At 28.8% G+C, this 10,809-nt stretch overlaps 1 long non-coding RNA gene across 3 annotated transcripts; it reads left to right on the top strand.

The window, feature by feature from the left end:
- The first annotated feature begins 5,051 nt into the window (after nucleotides 1-5,051).
- Nucleotides 5,052-8,947, top strand: LOC116126173. Of its 3 annotated transcripts, XR_004127444.1 has the most exons (5): nucleotides 5,052-5,136; nucleotides 5,351-5,507; nucleotides 7,393-7,537; nucleotides 8,550-8,654; nucleotides 8,782-8,947. It is a non-coding gene; the product is annotated as an uncharacterized LOC116126173 (long non-coding RNA). The 3 variants fall into 3 exon arrangements; XR_004127445.1 differs by having other exon boundaries at nucleotides 8,585-8,947; XR_004127443.1 differs by having other exon boundaries at nucleotides 8,550-8,947.
- The last annotated feature ends 1,862 nt before the right edge of the window (nucleotides 8,948-10,809 follow it).

Raw genomic sequence — 10,809 nt, 5'->3', positions numbered from 1 at the left:
TATGATTACTTAATCATTATAACATTACTTATACTATTATAGTATGATCATAAATTAATATAACATTACATAATTAATGATTACTAATTGATTATGAGTTATGATATTATGTTTTAAACATAGTAAATACTAATTTATACATAAACATAGCACAATACTTAATTAAATGATAAGAAATTTAATTAATATAACATTCTATAAACATTTCATTATAAACATTAATTAGCATTACATTAAGCTAAATAATTACTCAATTAAATTATAAGTTATTTATTACATTATATTATGATCACTACTAAATATAGCATTACATAGTTAAATGATTACAAATATTATTATATGAATTTATAACATTACTATTAAAACATTAGTTAATTTTTTATAATTTATATATTACATTACTAATTAAACGATTAAAATTAATTAAAAACATTACCTTATATTATTATATGATACTTAATAATTATAAAATCATTATAAATATTATTTAAAACATTAATTAAGCATAATATAGTTAAATAATTACTCAATTAAATTATAATGTTATATATTACATTATATTATGATCACTTACTTAATTATAGCATACATAGTTAAATGATTACATAATATACTAATAGTTATGAATTTATACATTACATTAAAAAACATTAGTAATTATAATTATTACATACTTATTAAACGATTAAAAAATTAAATAATTGTAACATTACCTTATATATTATTATAGATTACTTAATCAATTATAACATTCCATTATAAACATTAGTATAAATCAAATGATTTGAAATTTAATTAATTAAATATTAAATTATAGATTTTAGTATGATTATAATTCATTAAACATATATTATTACTATAAGTATGATTATATATAATAAACATTATATAATTAATGATTATTAATTGATTATGAGTTATGATATTATGTTTTAAACATTAGTAATTACTATTTACTACATAAACATTAGCAACATACTTAATAATGATAAGAAATTTATAATAAACATTACCTTATAAACATTTCATTATAAACATAATAAACATAAATTAAGTTAAATAATTACTCAATTAAATTATAATATTATTTATTATATATATTATATTATGATCACTTACTTAATTATAGCATCATAGTTAAATGATTACATAATTACTTAATTAGTATGAATTTATAACATTACATTAAACATAGTAGTTTACTATATTATTACATTACTAATTAAACGATTAAAAATTAATATATAACATTACCCTAATTATTTATAATATGATTACTTATCATATAACATTCCATTATAAACATTAGTATATTAATAAATGATTTGAAATTTAATTAATAATATTAAATTATAAAATTAGTATAATTACTTAATTCATTATAACATTACATATACATTATAGTATGATCATAAATTAATATAACATTACATAATTAATGATACTTAATTGATTATGACATATATTATAAACATTAGAATTATAATTTACTCAATACTTTATCAAATAATTATAATTTTATTTAAACATTATATTATAAATTATGTATGATATTTAATTAATTATAACATTATATTATAACAATATTATAATACTTAATTAAATATTAACAATTAATTAATTATAATTACATTAAATTAATAGTTATACTTAATTAATATAACATTACAATTTACATTGTAGTATGATCACTTAATTAATTATAACATTACAATTTACATTGTAATATGATCACTTATTTAATTATATCATTACTAGTTTCTAATATTAAATTTACTAAATTATATTGGTATATATAGATAACCAATTGACCAATAATAACATTAAATTAATAAATTTATAAACTTAATAATTTATAACTTATCAATAGACCCCTGGCAATGTTAGAAATTAGTATAAAGAATGGGGTATCTTGTAATTTTACATTTACAAACAAAGCAAATGCCCAATTCGATTAGGGTATCTCAAATTGACAAATTCTCCTCTTCTCCATCTCTCTGGCCTCTGCGAATCTGCCGTCTTTCTCTGTTTGTCTACTTTTCTGGGTTCTTCCATTCTCTCTGCCGTCTTCTTCTCTTGTGTTTTCTACTTTTCGGAACTTTAGTGTTGATTTTCGCGGCTATTACTTAGATTGAAGGTGCGTATCTGCGTGATATGAAACGAAGCACAATGCTATGTATGAATTATGATTGATTGCTATGTATGATGTTTTATACTTAGATTGAAGGTGCATGTCTGCTGCAATTTACAGCAGTTGATTTGCAGCAGCAGCAGTTGCAAATTATAGCAGTTCCAAAATTGGGTGAGGTTAGCATTTAATAATAACATTGATAGAGTGTAGTTGAGTTACTGGGTCTTCATTTTGAAGAAAGAGGGAGAGATGGCGAGTGAGTGGTGAGAGTGAGAGTTGGTTATTCCGCCTTAGTCTATAGAATTTGCAAGTCTCTGTCGTTATTAATATTCCTTTACAATATGTGCTTAATTTTTGTTTAATAATCTCAATACTAACTAAATGGGTTTAATAACTTCATTATTGATGGTGCTTTCTTTTTCTCATGCTTAATTTTATATAATATTTTTATGCAGACAAGTCAAATTTCTAAGGTGCCGTTGGACTTATATTTTAAGCATGTACAAATCATATATGTTCTAAATTTGTCTTTTGTTTTGGAAAGGGAAATTCCTTATAGAAAACTAAGGGTGTATTATTACAATATAGTTGATACAATTTGGTGTTTCTGAAAATAAGAGTTTGTAGTTGAACTGTTTTAAGAACGGTTAGGGATTAATTTGTTTTACAATATGCACTTCCATTTCTCTAAATGGGCGATTATAGGCGAAGCTTAACTTTTGTAATACTTGACCTATCTGACTGATACTGCTGTGTGCATGTATAATGCATAAAAAATGAAGATTAATATTATGTACTATGTTTTGGGCAGGTACACAATTGGAGAAGAATTAATATATTTGTATTTGATGTTTATCAGTAAAATTGTAATTGACTTTCTTGTGTTTATTTTGTAGAAATGATTGGACTTCAATCACTTGACGAAGAAAATCATGCCTAATTTGGAGAATTAGACATGGGTCATGTACTCATGTTATGCTTTTTGGGTTGTTTGTAGTTTTTAATTGTAGTGATTGAAATTAGTGGGAGAATAAAAAACTTAGTGATAGTTCTAACTTTCTATATTGTGTTTGTTAAATGATTTTGGTGAGTTATTTTATGTGAATTGTGATGAATAATTGTTTGTGTTTTGGTTTTGATTGATGAATTGTATGTGAATTGTGATGAATTGATTGAATTTAAGTGTTGCTTAGAGATTACAGGTTATGAGTTGCATTGGACACAAATGAATGAATAATGAAAATTTGTTAGGGGTGTATTTGTAAACTTATAAGGTGTTTTTGTTATTTTTTAAACTAATAGGGGGGTAATTGATTTTTTATAGGGTACCCCGGAAAGGAACCGGAACCTGCATTTTAGGTTATGGTTCCTTGAATTGAAGAACCTGCACTGTGAGGTTCCAGTTCTGGTTCTTTTTTTTGGGAACCTGCACTGTGCAGTTCCGGTTCTGATTTTCCCGGAAAATACAGGGTACCCAGAACCGTTCACCCCTCTGTCAAAGGCATTAAAAGATAAAGAATTTTGTATATCAATGCATGTATCCTTATTAGAGCACACATTATACGAGTAGTTTCATGATATATGAAAATCATTTACAAGCATTATACCAAAGAGAACTATTGTTAATAATGAAGCTGGATTCAACTTTTATGTGAAATTATGTAAATAAATATCTAGAGAAATATATGTTCATCAGCAGAATTTGAATAAGCTCATAAATTGTCTTTTTGACTTCCCTGTTCTTAACTCATAGCTCCTACGCTTAGTGAGTCCAGGATCCGAAAACTTGCCCGACATTTCAACTTGAATTTCAATTATCAAATTCTCCATCAATTGAAAATGAAACAAAATTATTGAATTTCAAGATTAAAAAAGAATAGAATTTATGAAAGGGATTAAGGGGGTTGAGAAATCAAAATCTGTTTTGTGATGTCTACCTTAATTTTGTGTATTTCTTCTAAGATAGCTCTTTTTAATACAACTATATAGCAAAGTTTGGCATCTTTCAGTGATTTATCTATTTTAAAATAATCAAAATTTATATTATTTTGATAGTTATATTACAATTCCTACACTTATTGATAAGATATATACGAAAGAAAAGATGAGAATTGTTGGCTCATCAATTTCATAAAATTAATTAACACGACTTGACCTACTTTAGTGATCTGTCCAGGTTGCAATACAATTTGCAATTATACACTTATTTTTATTAGGAGACTTTGAATAAGTTTTAGCGAATATCCCATTGATCTTTGCATGTGATTGTTTGTTCAACAATGTTGCTAAAATAATTTTATTTAATAAGAGGTTTCATTAAAACCTAGTTTAGGAATGAGATTGTTAATAATAATAAGAATAATACTATACCAACAATCCTCTCTTACAAACTTTCTTTCACAATCCTGACTTGACAATTTGTAATTGGTCAGTTCACAACAGATCTCACATACAGTTATAAGTTTCGATACGCATTCAGTATACTGCATCCCTGTAATGCCATGTAGTGGGAGAGTAAAGAGATGCTCATTTTATAACTATCAATTCATTCTAATATAGTGAATTGGAAATCGATGAAGAGAGCCAAAACAATTAAATCTCAAACCATCACTTTCTTTGGACTTCAATGGTTCATACTTAATCATCAGTGAGTAAACGTTCCTTTATCGTCTTTGAAAAAAGGGTCTTTACCATTTACACCCCTGAAACTAAAAAGCTTTCACACAGCCTCCACCAACGTCAAAAACTATAAAATATACCCTCACCCCGAACAGTTGGTGCTGGAGGCCGGAGCTGTTAAAATGGATGACAAGGAGGATAAAATTGATATTTCATAAAATGGATGAAGTAAATTAAAAAAAAAAAATATTAACTTTGATGGGGTTAAATTTTGAAAATACAATTTCTTAACAGGGGTTACAAATTACATTGTCAAGCCCTAAATCTCCATTTATTTAATTTCTTCATATGCCTGATCCGTGAGAAAGAGCTAGACTGGATACTTGGTATGTAAAACCCATTTTTCCTTCAATGAATTCATTAATAAATTTGTTTCGTTGATTGATTTTTGTTGTTGTTAATCTTGATTCGAAACTCATATATTCTTAATTTTGAATCCCTTATTTCACTTAATCCTACTCCATTTTCGAAACCCACTTAGTTACTCACTTCGAGTGAAAACCCAGTTTCCATTATTCTTTTTTATTCCTCTAATTGCAGAGCTCCGCTTGGGAAGATACAGAAAAGCGCGTGAAATGGGATGGAGAGTTCATTCTCGCCAAATTTGGTTACAAATCACATTGTCAAACCCTAAATCTTCCTTCATTCAATTTCTTCATATGCCTGATTCGTGAGAAAGAGCCAGACTGAATACTTGGTATGTAAAACCCATTTTTTCTTCAATTAATTCATTAATAAATCTCTGTCGTTGATTTTTTTTGTTCCTGTTAATCTTGATTCGAGACTCTGATATTCTTAATTTTGAATCCCTAATTTCGCTTAATCAGACTCCATTTTCGAAACCCACTTAGTGAACATGGAATAATGTGAACGCCACTGTTTGTTTACACAGTGAAATATAATATGCGATAATTTTTTTTTTAATTTTTCTGTTCATAAGAATATGAAAAATAGAACACGCAACAAATGGGGATAAAAACATCAAATAAACTTATATATACATACAACAATTACTAACGGACAGAGTTTGAGTTGGCAGCTAAATTAATATATTAATTTATTATTTCTATTCCATATTCTGGTTGGGTTGGCGTATTCATAACTGTCAATCGAGGAGAAGTCAATTGGAAATAAAGTATTAATGTTAATTTAATCCGTTCTTATTGTGATGTTTTGATTGAGTTTTTAAATAGATACTAGTCAAATTAATGTTTCCCTTTTTCTTGTTTTGCGACATCATGTCATATGACTAATTAATGTGAATGAAGAAGGTCAAGTGGCCAGAAATCAGTAATTAAAGACTATAAATTAAATATATATTTAAGAACATGAATAAGAATTCAGAACCTAATCCTTCTAAAATATTAATTCAATAATTTATTAGAAGTTAACTAGTTACCAAGTGAAAAATATGAAGCAGTGGTTGGGTTGTTGGTGCCAATCACCATAGGATTAAGTTAACTGCGGCAAGTCAATTAGAAATAAAATATAAATTTAATTATTAATTAATTAACTTAATACATTTAGCATATATATTGTCAATGAATTTATGTGTTAGTTAAATTATGTGAAAATGTAAAACAAGCATCTATTAGAGTTCTGATTACGTATAAGCGTCTTTTCCCTTATCCTGTCATATATGATTGGAGAAAAAAAATATTAAAATTTATAGTGATTGATTCCTAAAACCATTCCAGAATTTTGTCCACAATGAAGGACCATAAAATTACAAAAGCGAAAATAGAATCGTGATCGATTGTCATGACATAAATATAAAAATACATCTTCATTAGATTTATTCTTAATTTCAATTAAATTACTTCTAGTGGAAACCCAATTTCAAAATTTTTGTTTGCATGTTTGAAAATGTTGAGCCCCATTTCAATTTGATGATTACAGGGACAAAGTTAACAGTAAATAGTGGGCAATGTAGAAGGTATATTAAGAATTTAACAAAATTGTAATGATTTGGAAACTTTTGGGTGCAAGGAGAGGTAAATGTGAACCGTTGCTGAGGAATTTCTTGTGTGTGAATTAATGAATTTGTGTTACAACCACAGCAGATGTGAATGGCTTGTTAGTTGTCTGTTGGGGTTTCCTTTCACACCAGATGTGAAAGGCATCTTCTAGGAAAGGAGATAATTTAAAATGCTTAGAGATTGATGCAAATACTCAATTATATGATGTCTTGGCTTAGCTCTTTACGTTTTTGTTAATGTCAAGTAATTCTCATCGCTGTAAGTTAATGGCTGTTGCTTCTTCTTCCTCTTCTCCTCAAGAAAAGTATGATGTTTTTCTTAGTTTCAGAGGTGAGGATACCGGCGATAATTTTACTAGCCATCTATATGCAGCATTGTGTCAAAAAATGATCAATACATTCATTGATGACGAGCTTAAAAGAGGGGATCAAATTTCTCCATGTCTTTTTAATGCAATTGAATGGTCAAAGATTTCCTTGATCATTTTCTCAAAAGAGTATTCTTCTTCGTTATGGTGCCTTGAAGAACTTTTAAAGATCCTTGAATGCTAGAACAGATATGGTCTGATTGTAATTCCTGTTTTCTATGGTGTATACCCATCAGATGTAGGGAATCAGATTGGGACTTTTGGGGATGCATTTACTAAGCTTGAAAAACGTTTCAAGGGTTCGCAAGAAACATTCCAGAGATGGAGGACTGCTTTGAGAGAAGCTGCCAATCTATCTGGCTTTGATTCAAATGTCATCAGGTAACTGTTAATACTTTTATTTTCTGCTGATTTTTCGTCTTTCATTTAACTTATTTGATTCTTTGTTTCAATTTAGCATTAATCATTGGTTGAACTATTTAATATTTTTTAATTGTGTATCACTCAACTGTCGTCCACATGTGATGTTAAAAAGAAATATTGGTAGACTTGATGTGTGGAAAACTATTATTTTATATTAAAACTAAGCCGTATGTACTCTTGGATTATTACTTTACACAGAGAAAATTGTGTTGTCTGACAAATTGATGTCTTTTTGGTCTCTTTGGGAAAGGAAAAAAAATAAATAAATGAGAACCAATAATATGAAGTTAAAACAAGTGATAAGTTCTTTGGCATTGAGGGTTTGGAGAGAAATGTTAAAGATATAGTGGATACATGAAAGATATTAAGTTTCAGTGACAATCTTTTAAATTTTGTTTTGGAGGGCTGATCCTGTGTTAATGTTTAAATATGATGTCATTTGATAGCAAACTACTAGTTCAGTTTTTTATGAGGTAGCATAAGTTCTATTGATGTTTTTATTAGGCTATATAATGTTTAGTAACTGGACTCAAACATTGAAGTCAATTTACTTATTTAGGAAGTCATTACTTGTTAAATCTTGTAACAACTCTTTCCAGCGTTGGATGTTTCCCATACTCTATTAAACTTTGTTATCTTCATATATGTATTACTTTTAGCCATGCATTTTCAGTTTTAAAAATGCATTTTAACCTTGTTATCTGCCTGTATGATTTATGGGTGAAGAATTAAACATGTCCTATATGATTTAATTGGTTTATCAGGATTTTTAATAAAGCTCCATGAAAATTACCCAATTATTATTAATGTTTTTAAACTTCAGAGAAGCCTAATTAATAAATTTCACGTAAATATGACTTTTGTTCCAAAAAGAAAATGATTATACAATAATTTCAAGTCATAATGCAGGGCTAGGCCATTATTGTTTTTATTGTTATTATTGATGTAAGATGTTAATTGTATTTTACAGTTTTCCAAATTTGTTACTGAATGGAACTGACCCAGGCTTGCGGTCCTAAAAGAAGCGAGTAACACTTGAGTGAAACTTGGAGGTTGAAATCTTCTTATACAAAAGGTAATTTAAGTTCAAACCCATGAGCTTATTATAGTAGGTTGGAACAAGTTGATAAGATAACCTTTTACATCCCCATATCCCTTAAATGGTAAAATGTAAAAAAATGACTCATGCAAATTCTGCGCAGCATGTTTCTTGTTGCTTTGGTAGGAAACCCTCCAAGAGGAAATTTAACGCTTTGCACTCCATTGTTTATGGGGTTTCTTGTTTGCCTGATCTTGAAGATATGCCAAATCTTGGAACTCTCTGTGGTATTCTGTATAGTTGTGGTGGTGTCCTGCATAATAGTTCAATGATTTCAGGGTAAAGTTTACTTTTTGTTGCCTTTTGAAGCTAACTTTCTGCAATTTATATTGGTCATTATATTTGGTTTGTCTTGTTTTGTATTACTATATATTTGGGTGAATCCATGCCATGCCCTCTATGTTCTGCAATTTGAAGTGCTATTATTACTTAATATCAAGCATCCATCTGCTGAAGGCGAAGTCTTCTTTTTTCTTTCAAATAAAAAACTCATTGCCTCAAAGTGTGAGGGACATTTGATAATTTCTCCTCTGAAAAGGATAAAAGGCCAAATTGAGGCAGCAGCCCATGCCCATGCATATTGTGTTACATCAGGTCGCACAATTCTTTTTATGAATTATTCATTCAATTTCTGAATTGTGTAATTGCCTCTTTCTGATGCTAGTCAGTTTGCAACCAAGTAATGAAAGAAGTTCAAGCTGACCAACAATGGAAGACAATACCACCTGCTTTGTTCAGAATTGCAAAATTGACAGTGGCTGTTTCAGTCTTGCTTGGTCTCTGGTGCACACACTAACGATAACCTTTTAGCTGGCCAGTGGACACATTTTGTGATGGACGTCATTATGAAATTCTCTGGATTTTCTTCCCCGGAATTCGGATTATGTTGCTGAACTATTTAATTAGATATGTTAGATGAAGGCTACTGCTATATAATCTTTTACTGCCGGATGCTTTCTGTGTTGTGATTCAACATAATTACTATCTAATAGTTGGTGATGTTTGGTTTTCTAGGCAGTGAAATGATGTTGATTGCTCTTTCTACTCTTGTAAGCTGCTACTATTTGGGTACTTGTTTTCTGTGTGAAACTCTGGTTGTTTTTTTCTGGGCTTTTCCGGATATTTTTGCCTTCTAAGGCTGCTTTGTTTTCTTGTATTTGCTTAATTAGTTTGCTGTCTTTCTATGGCTATGCTGTGGCTATATAATACCATGTAAAAGTGCATATGACAAGTTTTGCGTTTTTGTTTTACAAGTTTCATGTTGATGTGTTATTGCAACAATCTATTGTAACAAAACCCCGCCATTGATTGTTTTAGAAAGATGCATTCGGTAGAACCTTGGGATTTATCATACTTAGGAGTGTTAAAAAAAATATATATATAGAAATCGAACGAAAATAGTTTTTGATTATTCAAAAAACCGGTTTGATTTCGGTTCAAAGAAATACAAAAATTCATTTTTCGGTTCAGTTATTGGTTTATGAGAATATGGGATCGATTAACCGAACTTGATTTTATAAACCGTTTGATTATAAAAATATTAAATTAAAATATAAAATTAAAAACAAGTTTATTGTAAACATATTAAATTAAAAAATATATAAAATATTAAATTAAAACCTGTTGAAAATTAGTTTTTCAGTGTTTAAAACCAGTTTTTCCTTTAACTGGTTTGGTTTCAATTCAGGAAAATTTCTTATCTCAAAACTGGTTCGGTTAACAAGTTTTAAACACCCCTATTCATACTATTACCAAACCTAGAAGTTTAAAATGTTTTTCAACTCATCATAAAACGTGATGAGCACGTGACATGGTCAACTGATGGATCGGAGAGCTGAATCAGTCTAGTGGAATCGCATGACATGATGGCTCTTATGTGTGTTTTAGTCGTGAGAGAGGCACTGAATCGCCAGGGAAATGGGGTGGAGGAACTGATCGTTGGCGCCAATTTGTATTGTTTTCAATCACATTATCAAACATGAATCTCCATTTGTTCAATTTTATCAGACGCCAAATCTGTGGGAAAATGTGAGGGTGAAGACTGGATATGTAAAACCCAATTTACTGTTATTGGCTTTAATCAATTAATTCTTTATTTATTTTGATTGATATTTACTGTTGTTAATATTGG

This window comes from Pistacia vera, unplaced genomic scaffold (genome assembly GCF_008641045.1).
Source record: "Pistacia vera cultivar Batoury unplaced genomic scaffold, PisVer_v2 Contig177, whole genome shotgun sequence".
Classification (NCBI taxonomy): domain Eukaryota; kingdom Viridiplantae; phylum Streptophyta; class Magnoliopsida; order Sapindales; family Anacardiaceae; genus Pistacia; species Pistacia vera.
Note: the sequence above shows the minus strand (reverse complement) of the source record. Positions and strands in the feature narration are given on the sequence as shown.